Source organism: Danio rerio, chromosome 23 (genome assembly GCF_052040795.2).
Source record: "Danio rerio strain M-AB ecotype USA chromosome 23, GRCz13ab, whole genome shotgun sequence".
In the NCBI taxonomy this organism is placed as follows: Eukaryota; Metazoa; Chordata; class Actinopteri; order Cypriniformes; family Danionidae; genus Danio; species Danio rerio.
This window is the reverse complement of record NC_141043.1, coordinates 26,288,825-26,312,640: the sequence shown is the minus strand read 5'-3', so window position 1 is coordinate 26,312,640 and position 23,816 is coordinate 26,288,825. Positions and strand designations below refer to the sequence as shown.

The window sequence follows — 23,816 nt, the reverse complement described above, 5'->3', positions numbered from 1 at the left end:
ACTAACTTGGGTCTCATCACAGTAAATCAAATGACCATAAAAGGTTATGTATTGATGCCACATTGAATTCTGGGAACACATAAATCTTTATCAAACCAACAGCATCATTCAGCATGAAATATGATGTTCATTGTCATTGGTGTATATAAAAACCATTATTTCGTACACTACCAGTTTACCTTGCATCGTTCTCATCATCATCGAAATTAATAATCAGAAACAGCATAACCCTGTAAAAAGATTTAAACGCCACTCATAAAAAATAATTTTCAGAGCCGTAAACAGATATTATGGGGCATCACACCACAATAAATGTTCACGGACACCAGACTATAAAGTACTGCCGGAGAGTAATGAAAGTATCACACATGCTCCCATGAAGGGGTGTTTTTAATCAAATGGAGAGTTAGGAGGAACTAACCAAACCCCCCTCTACGTGTTCACCTCAGCAACCCCACCCCAACAGTAAGAATTAAAGTATTTAATGTGATTTCGCTGTGTGAAGCTCATAATGCATTAAAGGCCTAAATGTCTTGAAGTCCTGCTCCTGCCTCTCTTATCATATTGGCCTCAGTGGGAGCTTGGAAAGGGAGTGAAGGAGCTGAGGTTTATTTTGAGTTTCCCATTGTTTAGGCAAGCCCGTGTTGTTCTTGGTGCCTAAGAGTGAAACTTCATTCCCAGCATGCAGCTCACCCTGTTTGATTAAAACTGAGACGATCATGGAAAGCTAACAGCTTGTGTTTTCAGCCAACTGTCGCTCTTGTCTCTTTGAAGTTTAAACAAAGTCATATTTTACCTGTTTTATATCAGTGCCCGACATTATTTTATCGCACTGCTTGTCAAAATCAATCTAACAGAGTAAGGCATCCAAGATAGTAACACAGAGATGTCTGGATGATGAAAGACTATTAATGGCAGAACTAATACTTAGATGTGTTGTATATGTAGTGACTATGCTGCTAGGGTCATTAATTATAAAACTTATACAGATACCATACAGACCCTACCATTTAATAAATTCAGTTCATTTCATTTTTAATTCTATAGCTCTTTTTACAACGTAGATTGTGTCAAAGCAGCTTAACATAAATGAAGTTCTAGTAAATAGTAACTGCTTCAGTTCAGTGTAATGTAAATATCTCTGCTGAAAGCTGAAACACTCCACCGATCCACAGCTCCACAAGTACCAAGCCAAGCAAACCCGTGGCAAGAAACAAAGGAAAGAAAGGAAAAAAACGTAGAGAAATTTAATGAAGTGTTTTAAATGAGTCATTACAGTTAGAAATTAACATTTTCTCCGTCGTTGATGAAATATGTTGTCAATTAAGAGACAACACATCCACACCATTAACAATTTTTTCTTAAGGCAATCCATTTTCTAGGTGTAGTCCTAGCGCAAATCCAGAATGAGCTATGAGTTATAGGACTTTCAGGTCTCCCAGGTGTGAAATACAAAGACAATCAGACAGGATCTACAATAAAGAACAACAATAAAGTGTAGATCAAGTCACGTGTAAAAATGAAGAGGTATGGTACCAATATCCTAGTGGTCAGAGTGCAAACATATAGCGCTACAGCGCTGCAGGTGTTCCAAGTTCAAGTCCTGGCTTGTGGACTTTTCACAATCCCATTTTCCTCTCTCCCCTTTCACTTCCTGGCACAATACTGTGCTTTCAAATAAAAGCAAAAATAGCTATATTGAAAAAGATCATACTAAAATAAATAAAGCAACCCATGCTCATTCTGATTACGTACCACTATATACATTTCTGGAGAGCACCAAATGTGTTTTTTGCAGTTTTTGTGAATCCGACAGAGGTCGCTGTGTACGCTTTTTGAGATTTCAAATATCTTTCTCGAGTGCCATTTGCACCTGCTCTTCTCATGTAAATCCAAAGCTGCAGTCGACTGACTGACTTACTGACAGATCGACTGACACACTCTCCTCCCTCCCTAAACCCAATTCATAGTGTTTTGAAAAGCACAGATTGACCAGCGCCAACTTCTCTAAACCCAACCGACACTGTTTTAAAAAGCAATCCAGAAAAGGAAAAGCCTGCAGCAGCCTGATTTTAACCACATGTTCAGATTTTACCACATTCTCACATTGTTATTAACTTGTTTATTTTATTTTTTGGCTTTTGTTTTTGTCTTACCTGCTTTCTGGAACCGTTTTTGCCGGACTCAAACCCCGTCATCACGGTTAACTCAATTTTGCATCTCAAATCCTCTGACGTACGCAGCGAGCCACTGGACAGACTGGTAACAGCGGAAAAGCCGTCCACATGGAGCTAAGCAGTCAGCTGGTAAGCCATAAAAAGAACAGTGTCATACTGCCTTGTAGCGTTCGATTTAAAGACAAAATACAGCTACATAATTTGCAATCTCCAGAAATGTATATAGAGGTACATTTTTAGAATAAGCCTATGTTGAATTGAAGAGGGTACAGTTAAACAGGCAGGTGTTGATAGACTTCGTGATCACTCATGCTTTGATTATTTTAAATCTCATTGGGATGAAGAAGTCAGTGAGAGAGACATGGAAACCTTTAGCTGTGCCATGGATTGACTGTTACCTGTCTATCCCATTCTCAGTTACCTTTTCTTACTTTCTTATTTTCTTATTTATTCATATTAACTCCACAAGTTTCTCCTCACCAGTTGTTCTGCAATTTATTTGTCTCTGTCTTGGAAAGTATTGCCAATTGTTCATGTCTGCATATTTCTGCATAAGTCATAAGATTTTGTCCTCTAATTCTGAATGTAGATTTGTATTTAAATTTCCACACCAGCAGAACAGCTTATTTTGCTCAGCCTACCTGCTACTGTACAAACACCCTCTCAATGCTCCCAGGGGTGTCCAAGCTTTATCTTAAAAAAGTAAACATCCTGCAGATTTTAACACCAACCAGATTCAGCACACTTGCCTGGAAGTCCAATCGTAAGTCCTGAATGATTGCTGCTCACACAGATTATTTTCAGCATTGGGAAACCAGGAAGCCTGGTCTCCATGTGTGTGTGAATTATTAAGCTTAGTCCATAGATAAACTATCATCTCTGACAACTCTGCCATTCATGACAATTGCGCAATTTTGTCCTCCTGATTGGTCAGCTTTATATAGATCAACAAATCAGCTCGCTTCACCACACACTCATGAATTTAGGCTGACAGTTCCTGAACTTTTTTGACAAGTTTCTCTTGCACGGTGCAAGTTACAACCAATGTGCAAATTATACATTGATGATCGAGGGGTCAAGTTTTTGGTTATGTTCGGTAATATGCCTCAGTGAACAAAATGTATATATTTAATTCAATTACACCTTATTTATTAATCAAACTTGTTATTATGTTTTCAGCGTTTTCAGGTATTTTGTGGTATTAAATAAATGGTGACCAGTTTGCTTTCCTGCTCCTATTAATGAATGACCATTAAAGACTGCATGAGTTTTTTATTTTACTTTTTAACTTCCATATGTGAGCCATGCAGTGTATGATAAAATACAAACTTTGCATAGTTTTACAGACACGTACAAAGCCTTTTTTAAAGAAACATGTTTTGTGAACACTTACATTGTCTGTTGGCACTCTTGATTTGCCGGTTTCAAACCGATAAATTTATATTCCTGGAGCAAACATGCATTCACAATAGTATGAACCATTATAGGGGTGGTCAAATGTATATTAAAGTTATCTAATATCTCAATTATTAATATTACTTAAGATACAGATCAAAGCAAACCGTTTCTTAACTATAAAAGTGCAGACCCTCCCATACATCTTGTTTTGCTGTCCTTCAGGGGGGATCAAGCATTAATTAGGGGGGTCAAACCGCCCCAAACCCCCCTGTAATTTGCACCCTGGTTACAACCATATGAGCACCAACAATTTCCATGCAACCTCTTCTGATTGGAACTAAACTGTGTACAAGGTTGTAAGTCAGCAAAAATACAGTTTAAGCCCACTTTAAGTCTAAAGCTCTTGATTAGCAGGCTCAAGTGTGGCTCTCCAGAAGCAGGCTTGGACACCCATGGTTCAGTTGCTTAATAGGAGGCTCAGTGTTTATAAATTTAGCAATAAACCAATGGCTTACAATAGTTAACAAAAGATATACTGATAATTTATTTTTATATTAAAACATACATTACTTGGTGTACTTTACATTTAAAAAATAAGAGAGTGACTTGTCCAAATACCACTTCTGAGAGCTTCAGACAACCACCGGCTATTTTACACAAAGGCCAGCCCGCTCTAAATGCTTCTGCCAATCACAGAGTAAGGACTGAGAACTTGCAGTGTTTCATGTGACTGCGATGACATCATGGGGATTGCTGTTGAGGAGCTGTGGACCTTGGGAGCTGTTTGCTGTCTGGCAGGTGTTTCTTTCTCTTTATTTTACCTCTTTTCTGTTTTTTTCTTCTCATGCGATGAATGAGAGAGTAAATATCACTTCAAAGAGCAGGGCAGCTCCACAGTGAGCTGTGGGAGAGAGGGGCAGGGAGCTCCTGTGGAGAGGTATAAAAAAGTTCTTGTCTCTTGTTGGCAAGGTACACCATAGATTAACAGCTCAGAGGGCTGCGTCGGCTTTTATTCACTATTGTAAGTCTGGAACACCACAGTAGGATAACCTTGAGAAGTTTTAAGTCATGTTTTGAACTATATTAACATCTCAGGGTAATGTTTGTGGCATTTAAAAAGCTAAAACACACTTAAAGACCTATCTGACCTTTGACCTATCTTCTTTATCGTGCCTCATTAAACAGGGCAACACATCAGTTGCAACTACTTGTTATCCTACTGTTATGGCAACATTCAAGCAAATAAGCTCCAACCTCTTGCCTCAGACTGTTTCGTCATCTACATAAGGGCTATTACCCTTCAGAAAGCAGCACTCCTCCTGAACGGGATCCCGTCAGCAGCACTTGTTTGGAATCCACCTTATTGTCCAGGGGATGAAGCTGCCTGGACACAAATTCTTTCGTGCTCTTAATGAGAAAGAAAGAATTGACTCATTGGTTATGTTAATGTAGTTGTTTTCACCTCCAAATCTTATCTACAGCCTCACTGGTCTCATTTAGCGCTGGGTAATTTGACAGCACCGGTGAAGAATGTTGCCATTCAACAAGAGAACTAAACATGAGGACTTCTCAAAAGCTTCATTTACACATACAAACAAGCTGACAATAGAAAAGAATTACTGCTAATAGAACATGGGTTTTAAATAGTTGAATGCAACAATATAATATTACAAATTCTCTTACTGACTTGTTTATTTGAATGCACAGTCTCAACGTTTTCTTGTAGGAAAGAAAAAAAAATTCTTTAGAATTTAGCAGACACTTTCATCCAAAGTGATTTACACACATATGTTGAACAAATAGCAGTGGGCTCTGGGCAGCTGGGGTTCTGGTTGCTTGCTCATGGGACTCACTTCAGCCATGGTATTGAGGGTGGAAGAAAGCGGTAGTTATTCATTGCCCCCACCTAAAATCCCTGCCGGTGCCAGGACTTGCAACCATGTTCAAAAAACATCAGCATGATTATAAAACCTCTTGGTTTCTTCTAGACAGAATTGTAATTAAATGGAAAGTAAATTGAGATTTAGTTTGAGTCCTGGTTTTCAGATGCTCTTGATAAAAACAAAACCCTAATCTCAGATGTCCTCTATTGGTTTTCAAAAGAAAAATCTGCTCAGATTTGCCAGTATAAAATAGTTGACAATTCACATAGCAAAAATCTCTGGCCCAGCTCTGGCCCACACAACCAGCTTTTGCTTGGCTCACATGCCGCAGTGAATTACAGTACATGACTGGACCAAGTCTGGACTCTAGACAAGAGCTAAACATGGCCCATATCTAGGCCAAGTCCCAGCCAAGTTAATAACCCATAACTTGGCCTGAACTGGGCCAGATATGTTGGTGTGTCTCGACTGCAATGAAATTGATAAACCCATTAAGCATTGTCCTTTCTTGAGTCCAACTAGACTCAAAATAAGCACTTTTAACATTTTACCCAACCTTCCACTGGCCTGCAGATACCTAAACTAGTGGATTCTGCTCTCTCATTGGCTGTAGATGATCGCCGATGTTATTTTCAATCAGAACACATTTCACATGGTATGATTTCAATCGGCAACAGGTCCAGATATTTAGCATGCCAAATATTTCATGGGCATTGGCGACTTATCGGATTACGTCTTTGATAGTTCATACTGTGGTTGTTACTTGTGTGAACAAGCACAGATTTGCCTTTGATTTCAGGCATTTGTCCGATTTCTCAAAACCAGTTGAAGAGTCAAAATCCAGGCTAAAATCGTGCAATCTGATCTCGGCATTACACAACATCTATACCAGCAAAATGTGATGTTTGATTGGCAAACAAACACCTCTAATAAAGCTAAGAGTCATTTTGAATCAAATAATTCAATGATTCACAGTAAGATGTTCACACCATAGTGTCATAGTTTTAGTGTTGATACCAGCATAAGTAACATTAATAACACTACATTTTTGAGCCTTGCAATGAAAGGGATAGTTTACCCCCAAAATGAATATTGTGTCATCATTTTGTAAATATGAAGAATAAAATACATGATAAAAACTGGGTGCCTAACTGGATTAACTGGATTAACATTAAATATATGCACTGTAAAACCCTGTGCACTGTAAAAGTTACTGTAAATTAATTATACTCATTTAAATAGAATTTTAAACTCGGTGTTGAAGATGAGTTAATTAAATACCTCATTACTTCAACTTAAATAAAGTTTACAGTACTCATATAGATTCGTTTTTTTAACTCAAATGTTTTGTAGCAATCGGTTTCCTCAAACGGTTTGAGTTGACTCAACTTATAAGGTTTTACAGTACTCTCTTCATTTATTGGGTTTTACTGTGCTCAAATTGCTTCATTTACTCAAATGGATTAAGCTCACAGTACTTATTAGAATTAGTTTTTGAACTTAAATGGTTTGTTGCTATTGGTTTCCTCTAACAGTTTGAGTTACCTTAACTTTTTGGGATTTACAGTGTGGCGGAGCGACCTAAGAATGAAAAAATGATTCGAGTATTTTACACTTTTGGAGTAAATTATCCCATTGAATGTCAAAAAATCTGTTATGCACACTCATTTTACTTCAGATTACTCTAACTCAGTTGACATCTCTCAGAGATTTGTTTATTTTCTTAGGATATTAAGTAGTAACATTTGAGACAAAGTCAATAATCTTTAGTCCGCAATTGTCAATAATGAAAAATAAGAAAGTGATGAATTCTCACTAGCTTTAAAGAGCAACCTCTGGGTCATAAATCTTAAGCTTCTTTACACCAGTGATGGATTATCTAGTCATGTTTACCTAAATGAGAACTGCTGATCCAAATCAGCAAGACACACATAGTCTCATCTGGAGAAGGAAACGTCTACACGCTTTGGGGCCATTTACCTGACAAATAAGATAACATTCAGCCCAAACTCCTCTGGGACACTGCTCTCCTGTAGGTCCTATTCTGAGTAGGGCTAAAGCTGGTGATTCTGTGATTTAATTGGATGTTAAACACTCTACCTTCTGTAAAGACCCCTTCATAGCAATTATAAGCATGGAAAGTTCTACCTTCAAAACTCTCCCTTGGTCAGACTCCAGCGGAGGCACATTTTTCAAACAGCATCAGCCGCCAAAAACATTTCAAACTACATAAATGATAAAAGGCATGTCTAATGTGATTTATTGGAAGCCCACGAGCACAAATAGCATCTTAGTTGTTATTCAGGCCCCAAGCCTGAAGCCTGGCATACTGCAAGGGGAAGTCCAGGGAAAGCACCGGACCTCACTCCTCTCAGCAGCAAGCTGTTACATCCAGCCAATCCTAGAGCCTCATAGTAAGGGAGTGTACGGAGAGAAGGAGTAGGAGTGAGTCCAGACGTGTCCTCCTGCGGCCGAGTCGGGTGTGTTTGCGGTGAGAGAGCGGATGCCCTGTGATTTACTGTCTGATCCTGACTGCTCTCCAGCCTTGACGTCATCCCTTCTCCACTCCTGCAGAGCCCAGCACACAGACGCACCAAACCCTCCCTAATGCAGTAATGTCTCGGTATATATCTTTCCATCCACCTACCCTAATGCACATTTGAGGTTTTCACTTTTTTTAACGATGAATGGACATACTATGATCTGCATAAATTCTATAAGTATGCATAATGAATGTATACGCTCAGTTGAGTCAGATACATTTTAATTGGATAAAAAGATGTGCTCGTAAATTACAAAGGAAACTTATTTATCAAATAAATTCCTTGATGACCAATAAAAAAGTCATTCAATTTTGCCTCAACAGATGTTGTAATTGGATAACTAGACTAACCAGTGAACTGATGTCATGTCACATCCTCTCACATGTAGTTTTAGTAGTTCTGCAAACATCTGAGTGATACTCTATTTCGTTTTTTAAACACAGGCTCATTCTGAAAACTTAGCCCTATATACATTTCTGTAGATCGCAAATTATGTAGCCAGAAGTTCGTAGGGCTACATTTAGTCTTTAAAACAACGCTACGGGCGGTAAGACGTTTCTTTTCGCTCTTTACAGCTGACCGCTTAGCTCTGCATGGAAGGCTTTCCACTGTTACCAGTTCATCCTGTTACCAGTTCGCTGACAATGTACGTTGGCGGACTTGAGATGCACAGAGGAGTAGACCAAGATGATAGGGTTCGAGTCTACTGAAAAATAGTTCCAGAAAGCAGGTAAAACAAAAACAAAAGCTAAAAAAAATAAATAAGTTAATAACAGGGTGAGAATGAGGTAAAATCTGAAAACTTGGTAAAAGTCATGCAAGATTTTCTTTTTTTAGACTGCTTTATAAAACTATGGATTGGCTTTAGGGAAGTAGGTGGGTGGGTTAACTGTTTTTTTTAAAAACACTATTGGTTGGGTTTAAGTAAAGAGGAGGGTGGATCAGTCGATTGGTCAGTCAGTCGACAGCAACCTCTGGTGGATTTGCGTGAGAACAGCAAGAATGAATGGCACGCACAAGGGAAATTTGAGATCTTAAAAAGCATGCACATTGGCCTCTGGTGGATTTGCGAAAACAAAAAACTGCAAAAAAACATACCTCCTGGGATGTTTTAGGCGCTCTGCAGAAATGTATTTAGCGGCACATTTTCAGAATAAGCCTGGGTTACGTTTTTCTGAGGTGCAACTTTCTTACTATAGAGAGAGAAAAAAAGAGTAAAAGTGGTTTCTCTAAGGCATTTGCTGCATTCCAATTTGCATACTATTGTTGGAATATTTAATATATTCAATGAGTTTTCAATAAAAAAGATCAGGAGAGGTTTTTCTTCAATGTCAAAAATATTAGTAATTCAATGGATAAAAAGGAATAATTTGATTCACGGAATTCTGATATTCTCAATGCAATGTAAAAGTTACATTCAGGAGGTGCGGATTCAAGCTTTTATAGGCAGCTGATATGAACAGGTGTTTAGTGAATATCATAGAAGTTCAGTAAATATATCACCTTTAAGCAATACAAATACAATTGTTTAATGAAAAGAAAAAGAAACAAAATATGTTTTAAAATATATTCCTTTTTCCCCAACACTATCCATCCTAAATAGTATTCGAAAAATATCATTATTTTGGTAGAAAATTAAATATGAATAAAATGTAAATGATGTGAGAAGAAGATTGACGGACCATTTAACCAAAAAACATAACATTCCGTTAATGAGGGAGTAACTTGCAAACTCTGTTACACACTCAAAGTATCTACTTTTTATTCATTAAAAAAGTACATTCATTTAGGATATAAACTCAATGACATTTGTTTTTTGTTAATTAATTAATTAATTCATATATTCATTCATTCATTCATTTTTCTTCAGCTTAATCCCTTATTTTTTAGGGGCCGCCACAGCGGAATGAACCACCAACTATTCCAGCATACGTCTTTCAGCCTCAAACCATTACTGAGAAACACCCATACACTCTTGCATTCATATTCAGTTCACCTATACTGCATCTCTTTGGATTGTGGGGCAATCCAGAGCACGACAAAACTAAGAAGATGAATTGGGCCGTGGCAAATGTCAGAGCAATTCTTAGCTTTTTTTATTTAGTGACTAATTGGTATTAATTTGTATGATCTCATTTGTACATTTTAGTATGATTTCCTCATCCATAATGGTGTTAGGGTGCCTCCTTGTAAAAACCGTTCATTCCAATTTCATGTGGGACAGGACTAGTTTCTCAGCTTTGCAGAAACAATGTTTTCTCAAACACATGGGATGGAAACAGGGTTTATTCGCAAATGTTTTAAGTGATATTTATAGCAAATTCACAGCTTTGGATGGAAACATTGCTAGCGTTGTGCTGGCCTGGCTGCTCTGCCAGAACCTTGCTCTACTGTACACAGTCAGTGGGCCAGAGAGAACAGAAGAAGCAGTGTACAATCCGTGAAGCGTGGGTTGAAGACACACCCTGAGGAGACTAAGAATGGGATTTAACTATATAAAGACTGTGTGTGTGTGCGTTGAGGTATGTAAACGGGTATATGAAAGGGAAGCATACTGTAGATGATGTCAGAATGGCCTTTCAAAACATAATGGCTTATAACCGTGTGAAAGCACTACAAAAGCAGTATTTCATTTCAACGACAGTGAAACACATCAGTGATTTTGTATGCACATCAAAGTGAAAAGCTGTCTCAGTTCAGAATCAAAGGGCTTTTTATCTTAAAATAAAGAAGCACATTAAATTTGTGATTTCCTGTGAAATTGTCTTTATTTTCAAATATTTTCCAAGAGCTGTTTAATAAAGCATGTGTTTTTTTACATAATAGCTTTAATATCTCATTTCTATAAAAATTAAGTTAAGATCTTTTAAAGCATGATTAGGTAGATTAATCTTAATCTAATAATTAAGATGACAGTATATAAGATTCTGCCAGTTATTTTGCAATATTCCAGTATTTGACTTAAAGTGTAATTTAACATTTTTTCACTGTTCACATGTATACCCTTTTGTATGTTAGGGATGAAAACATCCACTGAATTAAGTGAAATTTGTTTATAAACTAATTGGAGTTTAAAACATAAGTGAGGAACACGCACTTATGATAGATAGCAGCTGGTCCTCGTTAGCTAAAGCACGATCCACCAATCAGACGATTCCTAAATCACTATAAATAACCAAAGCATCTTACCTTAGCCATCTTCGTCTTGAAGAATACCACTTTCCACCCCGGGCACTCCGGGTTCCTCCAACAGACCAAAACATGTAACATAAAAAAGTGACAAATTAAATCAGCATTTTAGGCAAGCAATGAGTTCAGCATACAATCTCTATAGGCAATTTATAATCAAGCAGAGGAGTTCTCGAGACCTACCTGAGCTCAGACTACCTTCTTGCCCTGCAACCGGAGGGAGCCCCAGGCTCGAGGATCTTGCGAGCTCAGGGCTCTCTCCTGGGACAGCATGCCAAACACTCGTTATAATCTATCATCGGCAAGGGGGAACTCTTGAAACTGCTTTAAAAAATGCATCAGATAAATGTTTTTTTTTTTTCTCAATTTTTTATTGCATAAATCTGTTAATCAACCTCAGTCCAGATCAAAACTACTAATTGGTTTTAAAAATTACAGGATTTTAACTCTTTGTTTGCCAAATTCACAAACTATGTCCATGATTTGCTGAAAAACACTCACAAAATGACATACACTGTAAATTCTAACATGTTCAGTTTACTTAAAAAAAGTTTGGAAACCGATTGCCTTATTTTTGCAATATAAACTTACAAGGAAATCTTAAGTTAAGTTTAATTATTGCCTTGAAGTAAGAAAACTAAAACTTATAAAGTAAACTAACTGTTAAAAATTATGTAAGTTTAATAGAAAATTCTAGTTAACATACTTGTCATTATTTAGTAATCTTACTTAGGGTTTTATAGTAAGATTACTTTAATAACTCTATTTAACTAATACTGTTCTACCATGTTCAGTTAACATCTTGAATGCTAGTAGTCTCAACATTGTTTTAATCCACCATTTTAAGTAATGTCAACTAAAGAAACTACGTGCAATCGGTTTCCACATTTTCTTCAATTAAACTGAACATAAAATATGTAGTTCAACCTACAAGTAATGACATTATACAGGTCTTAAATGTAAACATTTTATTTGACAAAATTAGCAGAATTTCACAATACACTTGTGATATTTTAGTATCACAATACACTTGTACACAATACAGTTTTGTAAAAACCTGTTGTAAAGTGCTGTAATATACTGTAAACAGCAATACAGACAAAAAATATAATAAACATGTTCAACCCTAAAACACAAGTTTTCGAAAAGGTTTGAAAATCTATCAAAAAAACTTTAAATACTTGACACTTGGAAAAAAGATACTTGAATTAGTGTAATTAAACATGCCATTGCACCAGCACCTTAAAAATGGCAGCATATAGACACTTACAGAGGAACAGATATTAAGCTTTAAAGCTAATTTGTTAGACTGTGTAGTTTAGATTTTCCTACAGAAAATATCACATTAGTGTGGTCAAAAGTATTGAGTTTGGTATCAATCAATACTGAAATATTAAAAATATCCATTTTCCACCAGCATTTGAGTGCTACTGAGCTCGTTCTTAAACACCATTGATTGGCCACTGTGTTCACATGCTCAACAGAAATGACTGTGATTGGCTGTGACTGTCATAGGTTTACCATTTTTCAGGAGTCCAAACAAAGTTACACAGACACTGAAGTGTTTCAAAGCCATGTCGATAGCTGATTTGTTTAGAAGCTAACATATAAGCTATCTGGTGATGAATCGACTGATCGACAGTGCTTTGAAGTTATCCAGTGTCTTTGTATCTTTGCACCTGGTGAACAGTGGTGAAGTGTGGTAAAAATAATGACCTTCAAAGCCAATCAGTCATATCTACTGAGCATGTGAACACAATGGCCAATCAGTTCTTGCAATGTTAGTGGGAAATGGATGGACTTTTTTTTTATTTATTTCAGTACCGATTGGTACCAAACTCAATACTTTTGACAACCCTATAAATCACAATACACTTTTTTGGTAAAAAAAAAAAAAAAAGTGTTTTAAACACCAAAATGCTGCAGTCCTAAATGTAACACTGCAAACAGCAACATGTTAAAAAGCAACACTTTGTAATTAAACATGCCATTATACCTGAACCTTTAAACATAAAGCACAGCAGTATATAGGCACTCGCCGAATAAAACACATTACGCTTCCCTCCCAGCAAAAGCAACACACGTTGAACAAATTCAAATGCATTGCTCAAAGTCTTTGGGTAGTCCGAATTCAGTGTGTAAATCAAAGCAAAAAAAGAGACATACTGCATGTGGCAAAGTCCATAACCACTTTTCCTTCCAGTATAAAGGCCCACATTGCATCCATAATGAGGTTCTTTAGACATCTTCACACACGACAGTCAGCAGGCCAACATCTTCTGCACTGAAGTCCGACTCTACAATTACATCCTATGAATAGAGAAAGAAAAATAAGTAAAGTTTGATATTCTAAATGGCACTAATAAAGCCTGTAGTGGCCAGGAGACCAAAAGCAGAGGTGAAAAAAATACAATTCCTTGTGCTTAATTTAGTAACACTTTAGTAGGAACCAATTACCCTATTAACTAGTTGCTTATTAGCATGACTATTTGTGTTTATAGTACATTTTACATTCAAATGCTTCTTATAAGAAGGCCTTGCTATGGTGCTCCTTCTCCAATGTAGACCAACACGATGGATTTGCCTGTACTGCTTCTACTAGGCTTGTCATGATAGTGGAATTTATTACCAATCCATATAGTAATTTTAAAAACATCCATTTCCTGCTAACATTTGAGCATTGTTGAGTGTCATTTCTGTTAAGCATGTGAACAGAATGGCAAAACAGTGCTGTTTAAAAATGTGCTCAAAAGTGCTTAAAATGTTAGCAGGAAATTTGCTGCTTAAAATTGCAGTAGAGATTGGTACCAAATTCCAGTATCTTGAACATGATACTATTCTAAAGGAACAATAAATTTTTTTAATTAAAGAAACACTGTAATGTAATAAAAAAACTGCAGTAAAAGTACTTTTAAAACATTTTCAAGAAATTAAATGCAAATGTGTGAGAAACCAATTGGTGCTACATAATCAATATAAATATTTTGTAGGGAAAACTTAATCAATTGGGAACCGATTCATGAATGCATTTGGTTTTGCTAGATTAAAGCAGTGAGTCAAGTTTGCATTATTTAGCACACTTTTTAAAAATGTATTAATAACTATTTTTTAATAAGAAAATTGATGTTTTAGTAGGGCTTTTAGAACAAGGGTGCAGCCATCTACAATCCCACAGCAGGTGACTTCACAGGGTTGGTTATAATACGGAGCATCTTTGACTTTGTGGCTTTTAACACTATCTTTTTACATCTTAATCCAGCAGGTTCTTTCAACTGAAATTATATTTCTCTCAACATATTACATAGGTATTACACTTATTAAGATTTTTTTTTCAAGCTAATCTTCCTCCTTTTCAAAACAAGTGTGTTTAAAAATTAAAGAAATGCATTCATTACTTCACTGGCCTATGAAGCTAACTGACCCTGTGACGGCACAAGCTGCTGTATTTGCAACATGGCAATGCTCTTGCTCCAAAGGCCATAATATAACATCCCTCTTACTTTCAAATACTTACATTAAATGCATTTGTTTTATTTTTATAAAATTGAAAATTTTTATTAATAAGTGAAGTAAACTGGAATGACTGCTTCATTTCCAGTCTAAGAAAGCAGAAACAATAATACTACTTACAAAACACATCCTGAAAATTTCTTTAGACTCATCCCTCTAAAGGACTGAAAGACCCCGGAGAACTGCTGCCAGATGACCTTGAAAAAGTAAAGACAGGTAGACATGCATTATAGCCCAATGAAAACATCAAATGCAATTTATTGCAATCAAATGCAAATTATGATTCAAAGATGATGTCACAAAAATACCTTTGAATTAGCATGTTGAAAATTTCTTCTAGTTTTCTTCTGCAATTTTCTCCTGTTTTTTTTTTTTATTTCAATCAAACGAGCAGTGTGTGTCCAATGCAGCGTAGAACTTGGATCTCACATTTCTTCCTGATATTCGATAGAATTCTGCAAAGATCCAATCAAAACATTAGTCATTAATAACATTCAAAAACACAAATTCACAAAATCACACAAAGTTTTGAAAAGAAAACAAACCTTCTTGCATCAGCTGGTGTTTCCTCTGTGACTTCCTTCTGGATGTCACTGTTGTGCACAAAAACGTAAAGTGTTATTGACATGGCTAAGCGAAATTCTAAAACAAAAGACAGAAATCAGAAACACATGCAATGATACAATGCAATGCCATTTAGCAACAGATGTTACACTTTAACATGACATAGTTAAATGTTCTTGAATAATAAAAGCTGCCAAATACTCCCGGCGCCTGTCATCAAAAGCATGAGCTATACTTGTCACCAAACAGTAATAAACACAACCCCCGATTAAATATAATCATGGCATTGTTGCTGGTGTGCCTTACTTTTATGCGCATTAAAAGTGGAATAAATATTTGTCTCAATTGATGTCTTTAAAAGGACACTGAACTTTCTGACTAGGGTTGCACGGTTTACCGGTACTATGGTAGTATCGTGATACTATGGCTCCAAGATACTGGCGGTGCCACTGTAGTTTGTAAACGGTAGTATTGTCATTAACAGTCTGCCTACAATACATAATGCTGCATGTGAAAAAGTCACTAAAATACTTACACGATTCAGCAACAATAGATCATTGTATTTTAATAGTCTATGGAGCCTTCTAAGGTTGTAAAACTGTAGAATTTGCGCTTTTTATGGTAGCCTATTGCATATTTTGTGATGGTTCATTTTGAATCGGAATTCGTTTATTTCTGTTCCTGTCAATATGATATAATAGCTACAACAACCGTGACAATCTATTAAAAAGAATGACTCATAAAGTGAAATTTTGAATTACTTTGGATTCTTATCCGATAATAAGTGTGAAAAAAGTATGATAGATGAAAAACCCAAAATAGCAACAGGAAACAATTTTTGACCACTTCATATAGCCTAGGTTTGTTGGAAAAATGCTCTTTTCTTTATGTATCTTTATTTTAATGTATTTTTTTTGCTGGAATGAATACATTTTAGGTGAAGAGATGTGCAAATACTTTTTTTCAACAATAAGGGAATTATTTAAATTCAAGTAGGCCTATAATAACATATACAATATATTATTTCTGACATTTTTCTTTATTTCATGGATTTAAGTTATGAATTACAGTATTGCAATACTACTTGGTATCACCATACTTCAGCTGGTATAGTATTGTAACATAAATTAATGGTATCACAACACAACAACCCTATTTCTAACTAGTCCTCAGATGATTATTCAAATGGACAAAATATTCGGACTATTCTTGATCATGCAGTTCTTTGCTGAGAATTTTGTTAAATGTACTTTTAATGCATTAAACGATTTAAAATTACCCTGACACTCAGTAAGGAGCCAAAGTAACGTTAATAGAACAATTCATGAATATGTTCTATGGCTTGTGCGGTATTGTTCAAAAAGTTTTCTTTGATGTGTAAGTGCAAAACTTACATTTCCACTGCATATCAGCTCACAAACTGGTAGTCTGAAATAAAAAATAAATAAAGGGTATAATGATATTACAAACCAAATATGCCACTCACAATACTCTAATGGTGTGCTACATTTTAAACAACCTTGTAATTGTTCAAATTTATTTGCCCTAAATTGTTAAAAATTAGTGAAACCTTCTTTAAAAATGCAAACTAACAGGTTTGGCAAAGCCTGTTTCTTTACAGAAAGTTTGCTTATAACAAAGGCTTGTTGATGCCTTTGTGTGATATTGAGCAAACAAAGGGATGTTTCTGTGCTTGGTTGTACGAGTTATACCACTTCATCATTAACGTTATCCATCACACATATTCAGTCGCGTCTGGTCAGATTTATTTGTCATTACAGCAATACAAAACATTCAATAACGTAACGGCAACACTGGAATAAACCTTCAAAACGGCATAAAGAAAAGACAAATAGCATATAAAACAAATAAATGAGTTAATTAAATATCTCTCGCATTTTCATAAGTTTAACTTTAAGTTTCATAGGGATTGTTAGCATAAGCACACTTTAGCATCATGTGTAAATATGTATCTGCCTCATACAGTGACACGAATCGTAATCGCATCGAAATCCTAAATTACCTACGACACTCACGGGTCCATTTTGAGCTGAAACTGCTTTATAATGTTCTAAAAGCCTCGGCGGGTTAAAACTGCTGCTGCCCCGGCGATCATGGAGAAAAAAACGACTGGTCTGGTCATGAGCCGCTCGCTGACGCCGGACCGAATCACAGCTGATCTCCTCACCTGCTTCCTGCAGGTGATCTCATAAAAGTAAATCTTTAAAAAAAAAAACACGCATATTTTCGTCACAACAAGCGCCACTAAAGTTCAGCGATAACTAACGTTACTGTATTTGTAATGCGGATAAATAGGTTTCGTTTTCTTTTTTATAAATGTAGACCTACAGCTATGTGTTAACTTTACATCTATTTGAACGGATCATTGCGCGCGCTCTTGCTCTCTCAGTGCATCATTTAAAATGGCGCGGCCCGCTCTTTTAGAGCATAACGCCCACTTTACAAATTACTACTAACTTTACAAATTATTAATAGTTATTAAAAAGGACTAAGCAGCTAAAATAGCTTATCTAGTAAAGTAGACAGTATTGCAAATAACGTGCAGTGGTCAAAACGTTTAGTCACAACATCATGGGCTATTAATTAGTTCACAAAACAGCAAACAATTTCACAAAGTGCAGGAAATAAACAGATTACTGATATTATACAAATAACATCAAAGTAGTAATTAAAACGAAAAGTTTACCTTGATTTACAGCAGTACATCTTCTCAATATGAAATCCTGTCCTTCAATGGCGGTGCTGGGTGGCGGTTGGTTGTGACTCGGGATGGGGGATGGGAAATCACTACCCAGTACGCATGCGTAACAGCATGGCTTAGCCCTTATAAGCAATTTTACTCAAATTACATTAGTTATGGGAACTTTATACCTTACTATGTCAGCAACACTAATGCATTTCTAGTAAACTCAACAATTAGCTTAAAATTAAGTAAACACACTAGAATTTTGATAGTAAGGAATACTATTCGCATTTACAGTGTATCTTCAATATAAAAAGTAATTGTGCACTGACTTATTTTATTAAAGTCTTGCACATGTGAATGATTAGGAACAGCGCTGGCTTTGATGCATTGTTAGATTTTCATTTTTTCTCTCTAATTTACTGTTGGTGGCTGTTTTTGCCCCATTATTGATGGTGCATAAATACACAGCCTTTGTTTTTATTTACTCCATGTAGTTCTGAGAGCTGAGATCCATATTTTGATTTTCTCAGACACATTATGGTAAGTGTGCAAAGGTCAGTCTCACACACTCACAGACACACGTACACACACTTTGATTTGCTGTAATACTCCATAAAAAATGACCAATTTGACCTCTTCCCAACAGGGGAAACCACCAACAATCAAAAATGCATGATTAAAGGGTATTGTAGATTTATAATAAAAAATGTGGTTATAATGGAAGTCAATGAGGCAAAAACAGCCACCATGAGTAAATTAGAGAGAAAACATGAAAATCAATTAAAAACAATGCATCAAAGGCAATATTATTTCACAAGTCCAAGACTTTGATAGAAGGTAAAAAAAAAATCCAATCCGCAATTACTTTTTATATTTTTATACAAAATGAAAATACATAATTTTGTGTTTTTTTCTTTCAGTTTTCTAGATCATTTATGAATTTGAAAATTAAAGAGTTAAAATCCTGTAATTTACTAAGCAATATAGTAGTTTTAATCAGGACTGAGGTTGATTAACAGATTTCCGCAAAAAACAAAAAAACAAAAAAACATTTATCTGATGAATTTTTATCTCCTCATATTTGCATGGATTTTTTCCGGGTGATCCGGTTTCCCCCACAAGTACAAAGACATGCGCTAGAGGTGAATTGGGTAAGCTAAATTTTCCCTATAGTGTATGTGTGTGAATGAGTGTGTATGGGTGTTTCCCAGTGATGGATTGTAGCTGGAAAAGCAATAGCTGCGTAAAACATATGAGTTGGCCATTCATTCGGCTGTGGCAACCCCTGATAAATAAAGGGACTAAGCCGAAAAGAAAATGAATGAATGAATTTTTACAGCAGTTTCATTTAGTTGATGTATTTATCCCTAACATAACAAAAGGGAAGTTAATTCGCCCAGCGTCTTTGCTAAAGGCTTATGTTAGTTTTATTAGGTTAAAACAAGGCTACTATTAATATTGTCCTTAAAATATTTTTTTTTATGAAAATGCTTTATTTTTGTCAAACTAAAAGTAAAGTAATTGAAAATGGTTATAAAATAAATATTTTTTCTCCAGGTCATGTTGGTCAAAATTACAGGCAACCAAAAAAAAATTATTTGACTGAAAAATCTGAAATATGATTAATTTTTTCATTGTTTTTTAGCGTGGCAGGTTGAGTGCAAACACAAAAAAGTCTATATGGAGAGACTAAATGTTAAATTGCATATATATTTTTAGTATTTCGTTATTGAAATTATAATTTGCACTTTTTTTCTTTGTGTACAATCACACAATCATATTGAAGATATACTTGAAGTCAGAATTATTAACCCCCCTGAATTATTTGCCACCCTGTTTAATTTTTCCCCAACTTTTGTTTAACGAAGAGATTTTGTCGACACATTTCTGAACAATAGTTTTAATAACTCATTTCTAATAACTGATTTATTTCATCTTTATTTTTATGATGACAGTAAATAATATTTGACTAGATATTTTTAAAGACACTATACAGCTTAAAGTGACATTCAAAGGCTTAACTAGGTTAATTGGGTAAACTTGGCAGGTTAGCGATAGGTAAGTTATTGTATAACGTTGGTTTGTTCTGTAGACTATCGAATAAAAATATAGCTTAAAAAAGCTAATAATTTTGACCTTAAAATGGTTTTTAAAAAATAAAAACTGCTTTAATTCTAGCTAAAATAAAACAAATAAGACTTTCTCTGGAAGAAAAAATATTATCAGACATACTGTAAAAATTTCCATGCTCTGTTAAACATCATTTAGAAAATATTTCAAAAAGAAAATAAAATTCAATGGGGGGCCTAATTGTTCTGACTTCAACTGCATATCATGACAGATGTTTGTTTGATTATATTTTTGGAAATGTTTACATTCAGTAATCTTCCTATTTCCTCGACTGCCTAATAATGATGTCTCTGGATATACTGTAGGAGTTTATAAAAACTGATTCTATATAATACATTGACTTTTCCTCTGAAGTCAGCGTAGAAAATGCCACAAATCTGGCCCTGCAAGCGCACACTTTGCCAATCTTGAAATACTTCTTTGTGTTTGTACACCGACCAATATCTTTCATCAGCCCTATTCAACACTTACAGAGGTCATTGTTTCTCTGTGCGGAGCTGATTGCGCTGTGAGGAGTAATAGCTGCAGACCTGAGGGGTCAAAGGGCAACTCTCAGTCCATTCAGAGCGTGGTTAAATGAATGAGTAGTGACAGCCGTGCTCTTGTTATCAGCCTTGATGAGTGACGGGGTGAGTGAAGAGGGCTGCGTGTCCAGTGTTGGATTGTATTGGTCTGCAGGCATGCGGGATGTCAGAGCTAGAGTCAGTCAGTGCCTGGTCCCGCCGGTTCTCATTGTTTTTTTGGGTGCTGATAACCCGGGCGACCTCAGGGAAGCAGGTTGATCCATCAGTCTGTGTGTGGTAGAGGGTCTGTCAGACCTTTGTCATCAGATCACTCATTAACAAACACTTCCAGCAGCGGAGAATAGATCTGTGGTCAGTCTTGGTATGTTTAACTCAGAGCAAACAACACACACAGGCCGTGCAGGAGCTAGAGAGGATGCAGTGCGTCTGTTTGGGGGATTTTAATCATGTTGCTTTGCCAACTCCTGCTGGGTTTGCCGAGGATTAATAGATTTAAAATATGTTTTTCTTAGATACAGAAGTCTTCATAGTTAGATACATTATATAGTGGTGAATGGGAATCAATTGCTAAATTAGCTTTTTTTGTATTTCAATTTAATCCAATAACAAGAATGGCGGCTTATGGCACTGTGGCAACCCCTGATAAATAATGGTTTAAGCCAATAGAAAATGAATTAATTAATTAATAACAAGGATTATTATCCAATAAAAGTTTGTCATCATTACCTCAGATGCTATATTAGAAACATTGTTAAAAGTTAAATATATACAGTTGAAGTCAGAATTATTAGCCCCCTGAATTGTCTGCTTTGTTTATTTTTCCCCCAATTTCTGTTTAACAGGGTGAAGATTTTTTTTTAACACATTTCTAAACATAATAGTTTTTTTAATTTTATCTTTTGACAGTAAACAATATTTGACTAGATATTTTTCAAGACACTTCTATGCAGCTTAAAGTGACATTTAAAGGCTTAACTTGGTTAATTAGGTTAACTAGGCAAGTTAGGGTAAATAGGCAAGTTATTGCATAACAATATTTTGAAGACTAAAAATCGAAAAACAAATATATAGCTTAAAGGGGCGAATGATTTTACCCATAAAATGGGTAAAAAATAAAAAACTGCTTTTATTCTAGCCGAAATAAAACAAATAGGACTTTTTTCAGAAGAAAAAATATTATCAGACATGCTGTGAAAATTTCCTTGCTCTGTTAAACATCATTTGGAAAAAAAATTAAAAAAGAAAAAAAAATCAAAGGAGGGGGGGGGGGTAATAATTCTGATTTTAACTGTAGTATAGAGGTAGTGATAACAAAAACAGTATATAAACAAATAATTAGTATTTGTAGACTACTTTTGGATTACTTTTAGATTACTATTGACCTAACTTGGCTATTTAGTTTACATTTTTATGTATGTTTAAATTTAAACCCACTTTCAACAGTTCACACTTACCTGATGATTGGTTATAAGCTAGTTTGGCATGCTGTCCAGGGAGCTCATGAGATCCTCGAGCCAGGGGCTCCCTCCCATTTGCAGGGTTAGAGTGGAGTTTGAGCTCAGGTATATCCCACCCCCCACCCCTTCTGCTGCTTAAGGGTTGCTATGAGTGTGTGGTGCTGGTGTAATTTGCATATGGTTCTGATTTGGTTTAGTCAATTAACTTATATCTCATGTTTTGGACTGTGGGAGGAAACCGGAGGACCCAGGGAAAACCCCCTTATAGAGGAAAAAGAGGAGGAGAGGGGTGGAAGGGGGGATTTTTCAAGACGAAGATGGCAAAAGATAAGATGCTTTGGTTATTTATACTGAGTTAGGAATTGTCTGATTGGTGGTTCATACATTAGCTTGAATTGGGGCTGGCAATCATAAGCCCGTGATCCTCTTGAAATTAGTTTATAAATAAACTTCATCTAACTTCAGAGACATGAATCACAATTTTTTTTTCTCAACATTGTGTGATAAATACATAATATATAAATTATATGTTCCACAGTATTTACTATTATATTCCTAAATTTAGTTTAATACTAAAACTAAATACCAGCTCATACTAAACACAATTAAACTAATTGAAATCTAAAAGAAATATCTTTAAATCTGTATAAACTGCTAAGGTCAATATTATTAGCCCCCAAGCAATTTTTTTCCCTAATAAGATATGATGTACTATTTGAGTTGTTGATATCCAATGTTGAGGGGAACACATTACAAGTAACTCAAGTTACGTAATAATAGTACTTTTCTGAATAACGTGTAAAGTAACGCATTAGTTTTAAAAATGATGTAATAATGTTTGAGTTACTTTTTTAAAAATGTAATGTGAGTTACTATTTAGTTGAATTAATTCGCTTTTAAAAACTAAATTGCTGAATTAAAATGAACACAGTCATGTTGAAGCCCGCACACAATGAGAGAATGCATGCAAGAACAGACAGAAACGAAGATGACAGAGACTTACATATCTGCGATGGAAATATTCTCATTATTTTGAACACATGGAGGAAAAGGAAAATTTCTGAATGGACAGTGATTTTACTTTTTAATAAGACATAAAGTATGAAAGTAGCAAATCTATTGCTTTAAACTTTCATTAATCTGTATATACAGCATGTATAGTGTCAGGAAGTTCTTCGAAGACAACATTACCCCACATACATTTTTTATGTGTTTTTTTTAAGGTAAACAACGTATATTATGTGTGTTTTTAATTGTAAAACTCCTCTATTTAAATAAAAAATAAGAAAAAAAAAACTAAAACCCTGCAAGTTTTGAGAGAGATCAAGACTCAGCCAGGTCAGAAAGCGTTACTCAAAATAGGCCCACACGAAATCTGCACACACAGAAATCTGCAAATTTTTAGGCTATCATTGAGTATTTATTTAGTTGTGTAAATGTGTGTACATTTATATTTATTCAGTCTTTTAGTTAGTTTCAGTAATATTGTTGACTATATGAAAGTGTTCGTTTGATTTATTTACAATACAGTATGTAAAGTCACATTCTCTGTCTTTAAGTAGATGTATAATATGAGAGACTTGCTTTGTTTACCAAATAAGTGGATCTAATAGAATTTGCATTGTGAACATTAAATAAAAGTTAAAACTGTATAGTTTCTTATTTGATAAATTAAGTTTCTAGTTATGATACTTCCAAAATAATGTTTCTACTAAATTCTTCGCAAAAATAGCA

The 23,816-nt window shown here is 35.4% G+C and overlaps 2 long non-coding RNA genes across 7 annotated transcripts in view; one reads left to right on the top strand and one right to left on the bottom strand.

Annotated features, from left to right (window-relative positions):
- The window catches only part of LOC137489184 (uncharacterized), a 298,052-nt gene that overhangs the window by 186,057 nt on the left and 88,179 nt on the right, over positions 1-23,816 (top strand). Inside the window, exons 1-2 of one of the 5 annotated variants that reach the window (XR_015523554.1) lie at positions 2,241-2,306; positions 8,577-8,731. The exons of 3 other annotated variants lie outside the window; for them this stretch is intronic. This is a non-coding gene — a long non-coding RNA (uncharacterized LOC137489184). Of the gene's footprint in view, positions 1-2,240; positions 2,307-8,576; positions 8,732-23,816 lie in introns of those variants that run through there. One more of the 5 variants, XR_015523553.1, reaches the window with a different exon arrangement.
- LOC147838209 (uncharacterized) lies at positions 12,144-15,145 on the bottom strand. 2 transcript variants are annotated; one of them, XR_015523531.1, is made up of 3 exons: positions 15,009-15,145; positions 14,821-14,897; positions 12,144-13,500 (listed from the first exon to the last, which is right to left on the bottom strand). It is a non-coding gene; the product is annotated as an uncharacterized LOC147838209 (long non-coding RNA). The 2 variants fall into 2 exon arrangements; XR_015523530.1 differs by lacking the exon at positions 15,009-15,145 and having other exon boundaries at positions 14,821-14,944.